Genomic DNA, 19,140 nt, shown 5'->3' on the forward strand with positions numbered 1-19,140 from the left:
GACTTTATACACATATATTTAGTAAAGAGTTGGCTTATATATCCCAACAATAAATCTGTAGGTAATCCATTTATCCAAGTAAACCTGGCTAGCTAATTTATATAATGAATCAGAGAGATTTAGAAATTTAGAGCAATATGTTCTCCGTATATAATGTAAAATATATGGATACCAAGTAAATTCTATATTTACCAATAAGCATTATATCTAGATTTTGCATTTCTTCAAGTTAGCTAAATGGAGAGACAAATAAGATTATTTTGGTTATTTGTTTGCTTCAGGTCACAAAAATAGAATTAACAAATTTTAAAAAAAAACATTTAATTAACACAGTCCTTAAATCTCTCTGCCCAAGTCTGTTCACAAAGCCACTACCTCTGAGAAATAATTAAGAATCAGGTCTATTTTCATACTGCGCTTAGCTTTTTCTAGGGCAGGGCTGAAACTTCCGTTAAGCCCACCACTTCCTTTGTCTGAGGAACGGACTTCCTGAGGGCAGAAGGAGAAAAAGGCCACTTTGATCCTGTACATCTGCCAAGAGCCACCAACCGTCACCCTCTGCGCGCAACACAAGGGAGAGCTCAGGCGAAGCATGAGTGTGTGTGTGTTCCAGGTGGCGGGGGGCTGCTCGGAAGAAAACAAACTGAGGACAAACAATCAACGGAGGAAGCTCAGCCGGGTGACTTCTAATTGATGTTTTCCAGCAAATAGTTTCAGGGGAAACATATTAGTAAAAATGGGTCATTTCACCCTCATTGTCAGTGCATTGCATAAATATGTGTTGGCAGGTATGCTGGAAGTAGGTTTATCTACCTGGCGTTAGTGCTTCCCTGGGGGACGGAAGGCAGAGTATAAATGACCAGTGTAGCTCTCCTGCCCATCATGACAGAAGAAACGCTAGAACCCACAGCTGAAGACAAGCCAATGTGCCTTAACTGGAAACAATCACAGACGAGTACCATCCAAATGACTTTGAGAGCCCAAACCTCGTGAATCCATTAGGGAAAAAAATGGAAAAGCAACTTTTCTTTAGACTCTACTCATCACTGAATAGGTATCTCCAAGACAATTTTTTTCATGAATTTACTAAAAATTTTTTAAATTAATATTTTCCCTTAGTCACTCATCTCTGTCTATTCATTTGCACATAAGTGTGAACTAGTAGGTCCTTGGGTCATAACGTTGCTTCTAAGTTGGGCAGTGAGGAAAGATACAGGTTTAGATGGTCTGTAGTTTTCTTTTCATTGTTCTTTTCATTAACTATGTGATATATATTATTAACACCATATAAAAGCCAATGCAAAAGAATCCCACCCATCAACATGATTTTCTTTATATTCCTTTTTTTTTCCCAGTAATCCACGGACAGATAAAATACTTGTGACTCTAATTATAACATCATAGTATTTTCACAACAAATATTGTTTTGAAACTATATATATATAGTTTCATTACACATTTTCTTAAAGGTTTCAATATTTTAATGGATAAATAGTCCCTGTAGGAGAAAGCAGGAAGGAGATAACATTTCTACAGGCGGCAAGTATTTGACGTACAGTAACTCATGAAGGGAGTATCGTTGCCCATATAGTCTAAAAAGGAAGTTGAAGCTCATAATGGTTAATGAACTTGGCTGGGCCACTGAAAGGCAGAAATGGAATTCAAACTTAGGTCATCTTGACCTAAGCCTATTGCTTTTCTAGGACACTAAGAGAAAGTGTGTCCCACAGGTAGGTGACATCAGGAGCTGAGAATCTATCCTCGTCCCAAACGACAGCCACAGTACAGAGTTGAGATGCATGCACACACATTTCCACCCACTCTGTACCGGGGTAAAAGTTGGTTTCCATGTCTTTTTTGTTAGGGCCCTGCCACATACCCTTCTGCTATCCCGGCTCTCAATTCCTGGGCCGGAGCTCCAGGTGAGATTTAAATCTCTGGCTTTCATATAGCTTTTGCCTATTACAGTATAAATCACATTAAATAGAAAAAAGCAAAAAAAAAAAAAGGATGAAATAGTCTTTCCTTAGACAAGAATCCCAAGGTATGTGACAACAGAAATTTTACCACAGCTGTGACCACAACCAAGAACAGATCACGTGGGCACACAAGTCTCTTTGACCACAAGAGAGAGTTCATAACTATCAGTTAGCATTTACACTGCCAAACAATAATACAAATTATTTTCTCCCAAATAACAATAATCCAATAACAGTGGCCAAATAACAATGATCAGAACTGATCCGCAGGTAAATTCAGAATCAGTAGAGGACTGATTATTCCTTATCACTGTCTCTGGGGCTTCGGCACATAACACAGCAGAGCTACAGAAATCTTGGATCTCTCATACTGATCAGACTTTCTGCCTGGGAAAACAAGGTAATTTGAGGGTAGAAGGAGCATGCCAAGGAAAAGAATTCCTGCAAAGCACAACGAATGACACTAATGACCTAATCAATACAGAAATACAGATTTCCTCACAAATGGCCACTCAGTAGCTGTCCTAAAAAGTTCAGAAAAGCATCACGTTCCTTTCATTTGGATTTTTCTTACTGTTTACCAGTGTACTTCATCAGGAGTTGACGCTCTATCAGTGAAAAACTTACACAAGTCCCCCAAGACTTGTCGGAAAATATATCAGTCCTTTCAAGTTTGCACGTCCAGGTCTATTTAGTAGCCACCCATTTCTTGACCGACAGTACAAACCATTTGATCCCTGCCTAAGCCCGAGGATCTAATCTATAAACAAGGACACATGTGGTATCACCTAATCCTTTCCTAAAACATCAAAACCAATCTATTTTTCACAGCCAGGTCAAAGCAAAGGGGTAGTGTTTTCTGGTGATTTTCAGAAAATTGATTTTAGAGCCTTCTTCTCCTCCTAGATCGGTTTGGTGAATCTCTGATTCTACAAATGGTCTTCCGTTGGCTTTGGCTATTGCTCTTATCTGCGAAGTGTACAAATCACAAGTCCACTGTAACTTTATTTGAAATCATTTCCAGGGCTCAAAGTCCCAGATTGCTCCTGGAAGGGTGCTAAGATTAAACTCTCTACCTTTTCTAGACAAATCTAGAGGCCCTAGTTAACTTTCTTTGTAAATGTGCATCAGAGCCACAACCTCACCCCAGGTGAGTCTCCATTAGCAGATAATAAAGTGTCGCATGGAATTTTGTGCATATGTGGTATAATAAATCATCCATGCCCAATTCTCTTTTCAAGGTTCCTACTGACCATCCACGCTGATAAACTGTCAAACCCTACTAACCGTGCAGATGAGCCCCTTTTAGAAAGTCATGTGGACTTTATGTGTCCCCAGATAGCCTGTCCTCACTGAACCCTTGGCTTGGAATTGCTTATCATGTACAGTGTGACTGGGCTGAAAATGAACTCCAATTATGCATGAACAAAACACTCAAGATAACAGCCGCAGCATGAAAACATTCTCCAGATTGGGAGGGACCTTAAGGGGATGCTTTATTTTTGTGAGGCCAATGGCATCAGGCAAAGGTTGTGATAAGGACAAAACAAAGGATAAGCAAATAAAAAAGGATGAGCACCAGATAGAAATAAATGAATAATAGTAAGCACTGGGCTAAGTTGTTCAGCTTTAATTCTTACAACTGGCTCGTTTTAGAAATGAGGAAGCTGAGGTTTAGAAAGCTTAAGAAATTTATGGAGTTGCAGAGCGGCATCTGAACCCTGGTCTGGGACCTCATATCCCCTTCACAACTATTCTTGGTAAGATTTTCTTCAAATCATTTCCCTCTTATGTTGTAATGTTAGTCCTTATTTTCAGGCTAAAACAAAATGTCTAACCAAAATTTATAGAGAAATGCAATATTAAACCAGTCCATGGAGATTATACAAAAAATACCATTGAATTATAGAAACTAAACTGGAAGAGATTTAGGCAATCCTCTGATGTAATCCTGTTGCTTTACGAGTAACTTCTAAAAGTAGATTCTTTCTCAGTGTTTCAGGGCAAGATATTGGAACATGAACCAGGTCTGGGGCCATGTATCCAGTATCTCTCTGCTTCCAAAAACCTAACTATTTCTCTCTGCCAATGGAAAGAAGTGCATCTTTTACAACGAAAGAAAAACAAATCATCCTTCAGGTATCCAATAAAGCAAATCTTTTACTCCTCTGAAGTTTGATATGTAAATCCATCTCCAGATTACAGACACTATTTTTCAGTCTATTAAAGACTTTTATATTGCCCTGCCTGGCGTAGCTCAGTGGATTGAGCTTGGGCTGTGAATCAAAGTGTCACAGGTTCGATTCCCAGTCAGGGTACATGCCTGGGTTGCAGGCCATGACCCCCAGCAACCACACATTGATGTTTCTCTCTCTCTTTCTCCCTCCCTTCCCTCTCTAAAAATAAATAAATAAAATCTTAAAAAAAGACTTTTGTAATACTCTGAAACTATTTTAGTGTCCTCTCTCAAACACACAGATGTGGCACCTCAAAACAAACTTGAAGAATAATCTGCCTTTAGAAAAAGCTTTTTAATTCTAAACAGATATTGGTATGATCTGATATAAACTTGAACTTTGCTGTTCAGAATCCCAGTTCTACTTGAATCAGTTGGTTGGGACTCTAATAAGCCATAATGTAAAGGTGTTTTTTCAAAAGGTCAAAAAAGAAGAGAGTGCCTCATCTCAATTTCAAATAGATCTTCTTAATTAATCAGTTGACTCCTTTCTCTTGGTGGAGAGCTTCCCATCTGATGGTTTTAGTTTCTGGCCTCACCATTAGTAGACCTTTCCCGCAGCAACTAACCAGTGGTGTTCATTCTTCCCTGTTCGTTTTCTGGAAACAGTATGGTTTCTACTCCTGAGACAACGCCTCTGGATTTTCCTAGTTAGCTTTCCCAGTAAAGAAATGTTTTTCCAATTTGTCAAAATTAATTCACATTGCTTTATCATCTGTCATTTTGGAGTTTCCTCATATTCTCAATCATCCAAGTCATTGTTCAAAGTGTTAAATTGCCTTTAAGTCTCCCAAATACCTATAAAATCCAATAGAGCCAATTTCCCAAGTGTTTAGCATGAGGCCCGACACAGAAAACTCTCAATAAACATTTGAAAAACAAGGACGGAGAAATGAATGAATACTTATGGTATCTGATGCCAAGACAAGTCTTGCTGCCTGTCACACAAGAACTGAGCTCTCCTCCATTCAAATGGCATAGAAATTCCCCCACTTTGACATAGTGTGGCCCAGAATATATTTTCTGACTTCCTGAGGAGAAGACCAGCTGTGGTAGAATCTATTGCTTTCTATGTATTCCCAAAGCCTGCCACAGTCTCAGCGAAGAAAAAGAATGTGTTTCTCATCTGTCTAAATCAAGGTGCCAGGTTTTGGTTTTCTTTGGGAAGTGGAAGGGTGAATAGACATTCATTCAATTGGAACCACACACGGCATATCTTAAAATATAGGAGGTAAATTAAGAGATACACTCTGAATCATCTGTATCCCTTCCTTTTGGATTACACGGTTTTTATAGGGAGGGGTGAAGCATTACTCCAGTTTTCAGTGATCCTGAGTGGATTAAATGGTTTGTTATTTAACCCTGGTTAATCCTACTGCTATTCCCCCACAGCAGGAAGAAAAGTGCTCTCTCTTGAAGCTTGGTCAGAATGTTCTGCTTAACACCTTAACACCGGAACAGGGGTCTGCAACTCCTGTTTCCCAGGATTTCTCTTCTCCCTCCCCTACTCACCCCTGCCTTCTAAGCCAAGGCTGCCTACTTGCCCAGATCTCCAGAGGAGTGAATTCCTTCCCTGCATCCTGGATCACCTTCGTCACGGTTAATCTCTCCAAAGGCCATATCTAGTAAACATGAGTTGTCTCTAGCTCTCTTGGAAATTGTTTGTGAACTTGCCTTGGATTCATCCGTCTCCATGTACATGGAAATGTGATTTATGTATTCAGTTTAAGTGGACTGTTTAGGGGCCTTGTTATTCTTGTAGAAATCTTATTCATTGCCTGAGATCTGAAGAAGAAACTTCTTTGTAACAGCCAAAATAATCTTCAGGTCAGTTGCAATTTAAAAATAAGGGCATCCCTTTGTTCTCTTTTTCAGAAAGATAAATGTTAAATCCACTTCAGCTGAAACTTTAAGGGAAAAAATACAATTAAAACTTTGCTTAGAGCTGATTTTGAATGCTGAATATTAAATGCCATCAACAATATAAAGGTCAGTTTTTAATTCAGGAAACTTTGATTAAACATCTGCCACATGTAAGCAAGAATTGCTAAGGACAATAAAGAAAAATGTATTGGGAAATATGCTTTTTGGCTAAATCACTTCTTGCTTAATGTGAGTTACATAAATGACTCTCGTATTTAAGTATGTGTCTTATGATGAATATATATTATAATACTATAATACTATATTATATATCATGTATATTATAGTATAGTATATATATTATACTATATAATATATAGTATAATAGTATAGTATAATACTATATTATAGTATAGTATAGTATAGTATACTATACATGATATATATAATACTATATTATATATCATGATATATGATATGTATTATGATATTTATGATATATATGATATATATATATGATATATACTATAATTTTTCTAGTCTTTGGTTTTTGTTTTGTTTTTCAGCCAATATTAGAATACCAAAGGTTATACATTTATTCCTAGGTACCTTCAGAGAAGTTTCATTGTATAATTTCCTGACTGTGATATCCCTAAGAATGGCTGGCATTCAAATTATAATTAAAAAATAAAGTGCGATTATCTGATCATTCACTGTTTTGCATGGCTCGTCTTCTTTTGTGGTTCTCCATTTCCTGATGGGGAGTCTATTGAGTAAATCCCAATTATGAGGGAGATTTTCCTATCTTTGGACCATTTCCACCCAGGTGTGGAAATGATTCGTTTCAGCAAAACCGGGTGCAAAGGCTTCAGGATCAGAGGCCAGGTCAGCCGCCCAGTCCAAACAGCTCACTCGGCGCTCAGAGCACTTGGTCAGGGTGCCGGGGAGCGCATCAGCAAGCCCAAAGCGGCACCGCTTTCCGGTCTGGTCTGGGAGGGGGTTGAAAGCTGGCTCCACCTCCCAGCCCCTCCAAATCTGCGGCCTCCTGGCTCTCACCCAGCCCTTCAGGATTCCACGTGATTTCTCCATGGGTCCGTGCCAACCCCTTTTTAGTTGGTTCTTCAGCCATCCCTCTTAGATGGTACAAATCACACAATTAAAATGCTTTGGAGAAAAAAATACCTGTATGCTCATTATGTATACACGTCTAGATGGGCCACCCCTGTCCTGAGAGACTGACAGAAGACAGTGGCCTCATGTAATGCACTCGTCCTGGGTGGGTTGCCACACTGGCCTGGCCTTTACTGTTTAGGCACAGAAGGAGTAAAGCTAGTCTCCAATTGTCACCATCCAAATTTTTATGGGGTGGGAACAGAAGAACTTTCAATTACTAAAAAAAAAATGTAAAAATTACGAAAAATGTCTTAAAGGGAGGTTTTGTCTCACGTAATGAGGTTAAGTCTCTCTCTAAAGTTTTTCATATGACGATAATGGTTTCTTTATAGTGAATAATACCTATAGTCCAAATACTTTGTTCCGTCCGACAAGGTAGGCCTTATTGTACTTTATGTTCTCATAAAGTGAAGCAATGAGCAATTAACAGAATTGCTAGAGTCACGTAACTAGTAATTAGTTCAGACTGGATTGGTGTTTCTACATAATTTAATCTGCTGAAACTATGAAGCACAGAGAGGTTTAGAGTCTTGGCCATGGTTACACGATTAGTTATTTTTTCAGACCCAGAAGGCAAACACTGGGGCCAGTGGTTCAGGTGGTAAATTACATATTTATGAAGGTAAGTTTTGGGGAAGTGAGATTTGGATACACCACCCCATATAGGCCTGTTTTCCTAGACCTTTTCTTTCAATCCACGTTTTGTAACTTTTTTGAACCTGCAAAATCTCATGGAGGCCTATGCTTCCTTGGGGTAATGGCTTCCTTCCTTTAACACACACAGTGACCTGCTCCCTCTCAGATAAGCACCGAGCACACCTTTGGTGTACATCCCCTTGGTTAGTTTTAATTTCACTTACTTTTGACTGGAAGTTCCAATGAGTTCAAAATGGCTTCCTAGCCCTGGCTGGCGTAGCTCAGTGGATTGAGCGTGGGCTGTGAACCAAAGCATCGCAGGTTCGATTCCCAGCCAGGGTAGATGCCTGGGTTGCAGGCCATGACCCCCAGCAACTGCACATTGATGTTTCTCTCTCTCTCTTTCTCCCCCCCTTCCCTCTCTAAAAATAAATAAATAAAATATTTTATTATTATTTTTATAGACATTTATTTTCCTCTTTTTTAAAAGATTTTATTTATTTATTTATTTATTTTTAGAGAGGGAAGGGAGGGAGATAGAGAGAGAGAGAGAGAGAAACATCAATGTGCGGTTGCTGGGGGTCATGGCCTGCAACCCAGGCATGTACCCTAGCTGGGAATCGAACCTGTGACACTTTGGTTTGCAGCCCGCGCTCAATCCACTGAGCTACGCCAGCCAGGGCTAATAAAATACTTTTAAAAATGGCTTCCTACATAATAGCAGACAAATAATGCAGACATTACAATAATCTGCATGTTAAAACAAAATCCCTCTTGACACGATACATGCACATACACACGTGCAATCTTACATATATCAACTTTGTCACATCTTACTGGGTATGCTCTCTCATCTCTTGACGCTGGGAAAAAGGAATAAACACTGAGAACTGTCATTTGTAGTTCCAGATCAAGACAATACTTACAATAACAATGAAAGATTACAGCATCCAGTCGCTGGAGTGTCTAATTGTGCAGATAGCAACAGCATGTACACGAAACATGACTGCATGCTACATTATATTGTTTTTCCACAATTCTGTTAGTGATTATGTGGAAATTTCAGGGTTGGAGTAAGATTTTAATCTTCACAAAGGAAGTAACTTTGCTGTGACCAAAGTTAAAACAGCACCAGAGTGGAAAAAAAATACAGAATCATTAATATCAGCTAGTTGTTTGCAATGGGGTTTTGAATTCATCTTTAATGTTATGTCATGTTTGATAATTTCTTAAAGTTCTCACAATACCAACATATTTAATTTAATTTAAAATAAACAAATATACCTGGCTAGTGTGGCTCAGTGAATTGAGCGCCAGCCTGCAAATCAAAGGGTCAGGGGTTTGATTCCCCCTCAGGGCACATGCCTGGGTTGCGGCCCCATCAGGTCCCCAGTAGGGGGCGTGTGAGAGGCAACCACACATTACTGTTTCTCTCCCTCCCTCCCTCCTTTCTCCTCTGTCTAAAATAAATAAATACAATCTTTAACGAAAATGAAAAATAAACAAATGTAAAATTATGTAATTTAAAAGTGTTAGTGCAATCATTCTCATAAGCCAGATAAAATAAATAGGATTGTAGACATGACTGCAAAATCGTGAAAATTAACAAATTTGGCAGAATTCAATAGCAATTTTAACACAAGTATGTGTTATGCTGGCTTAAAGAGTCACCATTTGACTGTAAACCTTAATCTCCCCCCTCTCAAAAGTGCCATATTTTCAATCAAAAGTTTTGCTTTTAATACTCTGGTTTTTTAAAAGATAGTGTTATAGAGAAGAAATGAGTATTTAAAGCTTGTAAATGCTGGAGAAGTCTTGGTTCTGTGACATCCTCAAATGGAATCTGTTTATTTTCCGTCCAACAGCTTTTTGATGATTAAATTAAATCAAATGCCAACAATGCTGGGATGTCTACCAAAGGTACATACATATTAATCAGCAAAATGCTAAGGAAAACATGTCAATGCAGAATATAGATATTTTCTTATCAATAAATGTTGGGAACTTCATGTGGGGATTTTAGGTTGTGGTTTTAGAAACATTTTGATAACTTGTGATAAAAGCTGCAAGAATAATTTAATGGGTTTTTATTTTCTTATTGAGTGTATGAAAAAGTAAAACTTATAGACAGTTATGCTTAGCCCCTGAATGCCAGTGAGTTTCCATGCCCTTCCTCCACTCTCTGTCAACCCACGGTTTGATTCTTCTAGATCTCTGTAGCAGTGATAAGATCATCTGAGAGGAACTCAAATTACCAAACAAGTATGTGAGGGCTGGGCCTTCTGATCTGCATGTCAAGGGGTACTATATTTGGGCTTATAGGGCCATCAGACTTTTAGAAGTTAATATTCCACTTTGTTCTCTGACAATCTTGAAATATTTTGCCTCAATTATTGGTATTGATGCTCAGTTCTGACTCGATCAAAACATGTCAACATGCATTACTTTTTTTTCCTTTAAGGTATGATTCCGTGGTCAAGAGTGTTCTAAAGTGAGTATTGTGTCTTGGCAAGTAGGAGAAAATCTGCTAAATGTATGAGCATCATTCCTCTGTAGGTGGCCCTCATTCTTATCTCAAGTAGTTAGTGTGTAATAAAGAAGCAACCAGTGATAATGCAAATGTAAGAGAATACGTGTCCATTACGGAGATTTCTAGCACTCAAGCTGCGTGACAAGTCCCTGAGTTCTTCTTCCGGATGTTCCTATCACAAGAACTTATTTCTTAGCTTGTGTGGGTAACAGGGATTGATTACTGGGTTTCTCTGGGTAGATAAGCTTGGTGAATATATCTCAATGAGAAAAACCTGTAGAAAAAAGACGGTGCATGACATTATGCAATTCTGCGCAGAAACATTAACCACAGCGTGCCAAATAAATCTCTGCGAAATTGGCCAAAAGATCTGCATAAAAAGTGACGTCATTGCTTTTCTGTTAAAAATCTTGAGTCCCTTTTTTATTGAAACCATATTTTATTTTTATTTATCTTAAAACCAATGTTATTATTGAAAGAAGTGATTTTGTTGACAAAATCTTAATAGCTTGGGTCTTATCCACAATGATTGCTAGTGTGAGAACTGCTGTAGCACTTTGAAGTGGTATGAACTGTGAAAATGTGGTAGGAGGCCTGGTTTTATAAGGGATCATTATTAGTAGACCCTGTCTCCCCTTTACCTGGAGAAAATTAAATTATTTTTTGTTGCTAGTTAAAAGGAACAACTGTAGAGTGAATTACTTTAAAAATGATGCATAGGATTATGACTAAGAAATAATTATGAGTGTGTACCTTGAATGAGACAATTTTGGACTACATCTTTGGCATTTTAATAAGTCACAATTGTAATTTCATGCTAATGGATATCACCTGATTATAGAACTTATAAAAAATAATCTCATGTAACCTGTGGCATGGACGTGTACATAAAGCGGGACTTATAAAAAACTGCCAGAAGAAATTTCCCTGGGAAATGTATGCAGAGGAATTTAAAATACTGATTTTCTGTGGCCATTGACAGTGATTAGCATTTGCTTTACCTGACAGCACTAAGATCTATGCAGGCAGCCAGGAAAGAAGAGCATGCCATAATGCCAAGAATTCAATTTCCAAGTAGAGAGTCAATTTGGTGTATCCTAGTCAAACCTTGTGTTTTTCAATTTCCTTTCAATTGTCCCCAGTAATTATTTCAGTTCACTTTTTGGTTTACCTGCACAGCTATTTCCCAGGGCACAGATACATCCCAGTAATTTTAGAGAGAGATACATTCAAAATGTTGTATGGGCATTTCATGTCTTAAGAAAATGCCACCAGACTACAGAGGATTCTGAGACATAGATAACAGTTACCAAACGCTAAAAATTGCTGAATGAACATGATGCTCCATATGAAACACTTTATTCTTTACCAAGCATATTATATTAACGTATACAGTTTAATATTTTATATCTCAGTTCATATCTATCTTCACAGAAATGAAATAAAATGATGGTGACGTAGACTCAAGCAATATATACTTTGAACATCCAGGGCCAAGTTTAACCCAAAATGAGCAAACTCAATTTAACTTGTAAGACTCCAAATCACTGGAAAATGTCAATTTATTAGAACTTGGCATAAATATACCTTAAAGGAAACGAACACTCAGAAACAAAGATAGCCTGAGAAAAACAAATCTAGCCACAGATACATCTTGCTTATGTTCTTTGTCACCTTTAATAGTCCTTCAGCATTTCCTTATCTCACTGTTGGAAATCATTGATCATATTTAAATTTTAATGTTGGAATGAAGAAATAAAAGCAATGTCAGCAGAAACGAGGAGCTTCCGGAGCCACTGGTTTCCTACAACATGAAGATGCTTTGTCTAAAGAGAAGAAGCATGTGTTTTACAAGTTCATCATCACTGACTTGAAATATGTTCAGGGCTTTCCAGGTGACATAATACATTTTTAAGGAAGCCCAGTCTTTTTTTTCTGATCAGAGATTCACAAATTCCAAAACACGTTACCACTGCATGGGACCAGTTAGAAGGATGCCAGTACTTACCATCTGAAGGAATGGCTTTCAGTGTCGACATCCTTTTTAAGCCCCATGTTCTTGCCTAACCAACCTTGTCACAAAGCAGGTCTGCACTGAACTAACTTATCTACAAATGGTGCATTTGCAATTTCCAACCTTATGAACTCCAAACTGTCTCCCCATACTAATGAGATTTCTCAATCATATTCACTTCTGGCTACATTGCATATTATGTCTTCAGTGGCTGACTCATTCCATTCTCTACTCATGTAGCTTATCATTATCTTGTCCACAGACAAAATACACATTGAATTCAAATGGCAATGCCCACTGACTTGAGAATCTTGAGAAAGACAGCAGCATTGTGGTCCAAATAGCAGGACCACTGAGGAAAATATTAGAGCTAGTGAAGATTATTTTGCCCTCTGGGAGTACAGAGTACAAAACACAAACAATAACAACAACAAGTTACAGTAACTCCTTGCAATGGATTTCCCTTAGTAGTTTGGTTTTATTGTTTTTCATAAAAATTGGCAAAATCCAGCACAACTTCGTACACTGCTCCAAGAGCTTTATTTAATAATAATTATGTGGCTCACTTTCCCGCTTAATAGAACATCACTTTCTCTTATGTTTATTAATTTTAAAACCACTGAGGCATTTGTCTAATCAGCTTCACTCTGAACAAAGGAATAACCTGATTACAGTATATTGTTAATATGAAAATGAACAGCAGAGACCTTTCCCAGTGAACGTTCTCACGTTCTATCTGAAGACAAGTGTTCTGCATATATGCAAACATTGCAGACAGACGGCTTCTTATGTTTTACGCACTATAATATTAAGATAACCCCACCTCATTATTACATTCCAAAAAGTATCCGTGCTATCTCCATTTTAAAGTATTTAACCTCCAGTAAGATAATCTACTGTGCTTAGTTCAAAATAAGGAGAGAAAGCAACTCAAATATTCTATCAAGTTCAATCAATCAAAAACTCCCTGCTTCACGGAGTTGCCAGAATTCTGGACCTAGCCTTCAAGTTTACCAAAAAAAAAAAAAAATCACAAGGCAGAGCTTCAACTTATCATAATACCGTAGAAAGATGTTAGTTACATTTTACCAGTGCCAGACCCTTCACTAGAGCAATATTATAGGAACCTGAAATTATTTCTGCACTTCCCACCACCCAAGAGCCTGGCAGCTTGTATTAAAAATAGTACACATGCAGAAACTCCCTTAAGTATCTCACTTAAGTTTTAAGGCACTCCAATTATTGAGTCTTCTTTCTAAGAATCACTGAAGAGGTTTATGAAGACATACCAAACTGTTCATGTGTAAATTGCTCACAAAAATCAATTGACTTCTGTTAGTGCAATGTATTAGGACTAATTAAAATTACCATACCCAGCAGCCAGTCTGTACCTTCCCAAATATCCTTTTCCAGTATCCATAACCATGCACTGCTCTGTCTTCCATCATGCTGCTTTTATTGCTGAGTGAGATGCTTGCTCCTTCATTAAATAGCATTAAAAATAGACTGCACAGAACTCCCCACTGGGGCATGCTCTGACAGGGCTAATGCCACAGTTCTCAAGGTAACTCCACTCAGCTGGGATTTGGGAGGGATAGTCACTGGGAGGGCAGCAATTTGCAAATCTAACGGCACACACAAACCTGTCTCTGTCTGAGCTGAGCATTGCCAAGTACATCAGCTTGTAGTAGAATTAAGTCACTGAGAAACTGCAAGTCAGTTTCTGGAGCTGTGTAAGTTTCTTTAAAGATGACTCACCTAAACAAAGTATTCTGTTAAATAGTCTACAGCAACTTTATATTATTTATGAAGTAACAGAAATCATGTCCAGACAAGGTAAATTAAGACATTCATGCATAGGAGTCTAAATGACTTAGAAATTGCATCTAAACCAAGTTATTTTAAAGCTATTAATTGCATTGATAAGCAAGGATAGTACTAGATTAGCCTTTTGTATCTTTTGTGACGAGAAAGTGTACTCCTTAGAGAATATACTAAACTACCCAGAAAATTTAAAAATATTCTGGTAGTTGAAGTGATAAAAAAAAGTAAAACACTGTGATATGAAAGTAAATATAGGTTCAAACACAAACACATACCTTAAAAATCCACATAAATCTGAAAGGAGTGGACACATCATTTCTCACATGCGATCCCCATTAGGAATGCAGCAGAAGCAATTATTGCCAAGAGAGTAGATTACGTGGCTATTTGAACAAAACATAGCTAGAGCTCTCGGTTTCCAAATGACTGCCTTTTGTGAAAATGACACGAACTACAATACTATTAAGACAGGCAAGCCCTGTGGTGACACAAATACAGAGGATCAAAGGAGCAGGTGCATTTATTTTAAAGCGAGTGTCAAAGATTTTCTAAGTTTTACCGTATGAAAAATGATTCCCTGTCATCTCCATTTCTCTGTTTTCTTAAAACACTCATAGCAATTTTGATGATCTCCAAAGTGGGTGAGGAGGAGGTAGGAATCTTTCGGATTTAGTCAGCATTTGCACGGAATCTTGTGCAGCTTCCTTTCAACTTTGGAGAACGCCATGCTTGTTTAGAGAGGCTGAAGTGTCATACCAATAGCCTTAATGATCATAAATCTAGCAGGTATCTGGTATCTGCATTCTAAACACAGTCTCGTGAAAGTGGTTATCTACCAGCCTTGCATTGTGCTTACCAGCTCCCCATCCCCATAACTTGCAATTCCATCTTTGCTTTGCCTTTTAGCCTCGGACCCTGTCCTTATCCTGTATCCTCAGGAGGTGACCGAGTACCGAGCCTGAGCAGCTGACAGCCACCGACCGCATCCTCTCCAGCTCTAGTTCTATGGATAAAGGCTCAGTCCATTTCTCTTCCTGAGAAACTTTCTAAGCACCTGTCTAATTCAACTCAGTTCTACCACTCAATTTACAATCTGCTGCAGAAGATGTCCAATTAGGGTTTGCCATGAAACACAGTTTCCAAACGGGTAAAAATAAAGCTGAACATCTATCCCCCCCCCCCCGACCCCCGAACCCCCTTGGGAGCCAAGACCCCACGTCCTGCGAGTCCAACAAACAGATTACAACTTTTTTGTGCCTTGTATGGCTCTCTTTCAGATGAAATCAGAGCCTTACAAACTTTCTATCTTGATACCTGCATAAATCACTGGAGACTCCTCTGATGGAAAGAACTGCCCTTCTCAATCCTCTTCCATCTTCCCATCTCTGCCTCATTTGGGGGAGGGGTTGTTTACCCCTCGCTTGACAAACATAACACAATACACATATAACAACAGCTTTCTGCAAGCACGAAGGAGAAGGACAGACTGGAAACAATTACAAAGAAAAGCACAGATCTATGGCAGAAAGGAGAAGAAAACAATTCACAAAAGGCGTGCAATGCTCACGTCGAAGACCTTGATGATTACCTTGACCGCTCAGTGGATATCCCCCCAGCGTCTTGGTGCCTTGTCTGATTTAATTAAGTTTTTGGCTTTTATTAATATTATTGTTTCTCAATGATTTGATTTGGCTGGATTAGTTTGATTTGGCTTGGCTTTTTTTTTTTTGGTCGATTTATTTAACTGCTAGTAAAACGAGGTTTTTGCAGCGTAGGCTGGGATCCTTGCAAGGCTGTGGCGGCCACTGGTTCGGCAACGCCGGTGGCTTCAGCGGGCGACCCCGCCGCCCCTGCCGCCTGTCGCTGCTCCAGACACACTCGGGGGGCACGCCGCTGCCTTTTCCGCCCGGGGGGGGCTGCTGGGAATGAACGTGCCCCCACCTCCTGTCTGCCCGTCTGTCTCTCTGCACGTTGTCTGTCTGTCTCGCGCTCAGCCTGACAGCACGGCTCGGGATTCTGGCTTTCCTGCGCTCAGTTCTCCAGCTGCCACTCTCGCTGTCAGTCCGCGAGTGGGTCTGTCTGTTCCTCCTTGGTGCTCCGTCCCACTAGCGACGCAGGGTCCCTCTCGCCTTCTTCTGAGCCCACATCTCTCTCTCTCCCGCTCCCACTCAGTGCTCCAGCCTCTTCCCTCGGACAGAGGAGGGCGTCTGCAAGGGAGGCAGCACGCGAATCCTCTCTCTCTTTCTCTTCGCTCTCCCTCTGTCTCAAGCTGACTGCTCGCACCTGTCCCTAGCGCTGTCACTGTCAGCCCCGCTCTGAGCCAGCCAGCCAGCTTCAGTCTGTCCCTCGGTTCCGCGTCCCCTACCTCCCCGCCTTCGTCGTCTGCCCCTCCGCCCGACTCTGCCCTCCCACGCGGCTGGCACTGCCGCGGGGGGCGGTGCCCGGCTCCTCTCCGCAGCCCCTGCCGTGTCCGGTCCCGCCCCGGCTGGAGGCAACGCTGCGCGTGTGCCATGTGGCTCCGCAGCTGCCTGGGCTGCAGACTCTAGTCCCCTGACCCGCCACACCCCGGAGATGGCCGCGGCTGGGTGCCTGCGGTTGCCCGAGCCTCTCTGCCTCAGGGCGCGGCCAGAGTTGGCCGAGTCGGAGCACCGGCACCTGCCAGGTGCGCCTGGTGCGCGCGGTTCCATACATTCCCCTGGCCGTTTTCCACCAGCCCCAAGGCTAGAGACAAAGCGCATGAGCCACGCGCAGCAGCGTGAACATCATTAATCAGAGGGAAAACTGGCACGTTGCCCCCTGCCCCTCCACACAGCCTCCCTGCTCCGGGCCAGCAAGCGCGCACTGCCCGGGCTGCCCGAGCCCAAATGCATACCGCTCGCTGGCGCCTCGCGACTCCTGGGGCACTTGGCAAATCCTTGCTCAGCTCCCTTGCTCCGGCGCTCACTTTCCAGGCCAACTCTGCAGAGAATATCCCACACAAACACCTCACTCCGCCCAATGAATCCTTAGCCTCAGAGCTCCCAGAGACTCGCGGCTTGGAGCAAGACCGAAAGTCCGGTGCGCGGCGCCAAGTGCACTCCCTGCGGGCGCCTGCCCTGACTGCGGCCGCCGCCGGAGCGCTAGTTTAGAATCACAAAGGTGCCGCAGAAACGCGGCGGGGCAGGGAATGGGGCAGGGAACCGAGCTGACATCCAAAGAAACAAAAGAGCTGCGTTTTCCATTTGTTTTGGAGATGTGCTATTTTTGTTATCTGTAATTTTTTTTAATTGTCTCAGGGCGCACACTACCAAAAAAAAAAAAAAAAAAGGGATTGTGGAGGAATGGGAATACATTTCCGGAATACCACCCACCCATCCTGAGTGCTTGCAGCGCCTACTTTTCCAACATTTTAAGTCACCAGCCAAGAGATATCATTCTGGCTTCCTGCCCCCAGCTGAGAGCAAGGCATTTGATTCTGGGTTTCTTTGCTAGGTTGTTATTAATGTGAAGCAAAATTATAGTTGTACATGCCTGCACGGAATTGCCAAAGCTCATTTTGACAGTATCCAGCAATTCAGCTTCTGAAATGTAGACGCTGAATAACTACGGAGCTGGTACAAGGAACACCACCCCCCCCCCATCCCACAATAAATCGAAGAGGAGAAAACCAACTTTTACCAGCTGCAATTAGTCACCCCATGAGTAGACAACAAATAAATAACTAGCATAAACCACATCATAAAAACTCCACCTCCTTGTAGTTTCACTTATGGACATCCGTTTTTGATGACAGGCATTATACACAGATTTATTAAGGGATGTGCCTTCCCCTTTTTAAAGAAACGCAATTTCAACAGCTGTAGCCAGGTTCACATGTGCTAACATAGTGACTGTAAGTACCGAAGAGATAATGCGTGCAGTTCTACACACCACTGTGAAAAACAGGAGAAGGGTGTGTTGGCCCTCGATTAATACCTCATGACTGTATTTTCCAAATATTAGAAGTTGTCTGCCTTGGGATCAGCTATTGCTGGAATAGGAACGAGGTTTCAGCAAATGAAGCCTAAGAAAGTCAAGACCCTTATGTCGATCTATTTCTGCTCAGTCCTCTCCAAAAGCATTTTAACAGGCATTTCCCCTGCCCCTTCCTCCTAGCCATATGGAATTCAAGGGAAAATTAGTAAAAAAGTATTTCCAATTCTCTTTCCTTTCCTTTATCTCAAGTCATGAAAAACCCTACATTGGGAGGGGGGTTTCATGCCAAGTTGTGCTATGTCATAATTCCACACAATTGGGACCACATGGGAAGAGGGCCAGCGTATTTGACTTTCTTTCTGGATGGGACTAGACATCAGCATCTCTGGGCTGGATGGATGGGTAACTCACTAACAGGAAAACTTAACGGTTTGCCCTTAGTGCAAATTCTTCCTCAAACAAATCAGATTTTACTCTGAGAATTCACTAAGACAATGGAACCCACTGCTACAAACTGAATTAGCAATTATAGCCATCGAGTTGAGGGCAACTCAATCAGTACTCTTAGTACAAACTGCAGAGATTATATAAGAGAACAAGATGAAATGTTTCCGCATCTTAAAACTGCATGGACAGACAGACTGGATGACAAAATTGAACACAAAAAGGAAAGCATCCCAAAGAAGAGGAAGACTAATTGGCTTCCCGTAATTTCTACCAGTTCTCGTGACATTTCGTCAACCAATTAGGAACCGAAGAAGGCTCAAGTTTATTGGGGGCCATGTAGACAAATAACTTTCAGCTATCCAATGGTAAGTTTTCTGTCCCAGTGTGGGACTGAAATATATATACTTCGGAGAATGTTAGGCAGGCAGTGAGCTGGAAGTGATTCTTCTAGGCATTCAGAAGGCGTTTGTGCTTTTAAAAAAAC

General features: G+C 40.7%; 1 protein-coding gene and 1 long non-coding RNA gene across 24 annotated transcripts in view; one reads left to right on the top strand and one right to left on the bottom strand.

The window, feature by feature from the left end:
• ARPP21 (cAMP regulated phosphoprotein 21) overlaps positions 1–17,275 on the bottom strand; it is a 150,414-nt gene extending 133,139 nt beyond the window's left edge. For 17 of the 23 annotated variants that reach the window (XM_045857102.1, XM_045857099.1, XM_045857101.1 and 14 more), the window contains exon 1: positions 15,844–16,630. The gene's annotated coding sequence lies outside the window, so the exon portion shown is untranslated. Of the gene's footprint in view, positions 1–12,425; positions 12,446–13,804; positions 13,868–14,530; positions 14,552–15,569; positions 15,650–15,822; positions 16,631–17,127 lie in introns of those variants that run through there. The other 6 variants (XM_045857078.1, XM_045857077.1, XM_045857080.1 and 3 more) reach the window with 6 other exon arrangements.
• Positions 3,597–6,261, top strand: LOC123830637. The gene is made up of 3 exons (XR_006787799.1): positions 3,597–3,739; positions 3,974–4,118; positions 5,608–6,261. It is a non-coding gene; the product is annotated as an uncharacterized LOC123830637 (long non-coding RNA).
• Positions 17,276–19,140: the final 1,865 nt, after the last annotated feature.

Source organism: Phyllostomus hastatus, unplaced genomic scaffold (assembly GCF_019186645.2).
Source record: "Phyllostomus hastatus isolate PE091 unplaced genomic scaffold, TTU_PhHast_1.1 phas_scaffold_129, whole genome shotgun sequence".
NCBI lineage: Eukaryota > Metazoa > Chordata > Mammalia > Chiroptera > Phyllostomidae > Phyllostomus > Phyllostomus hastatus.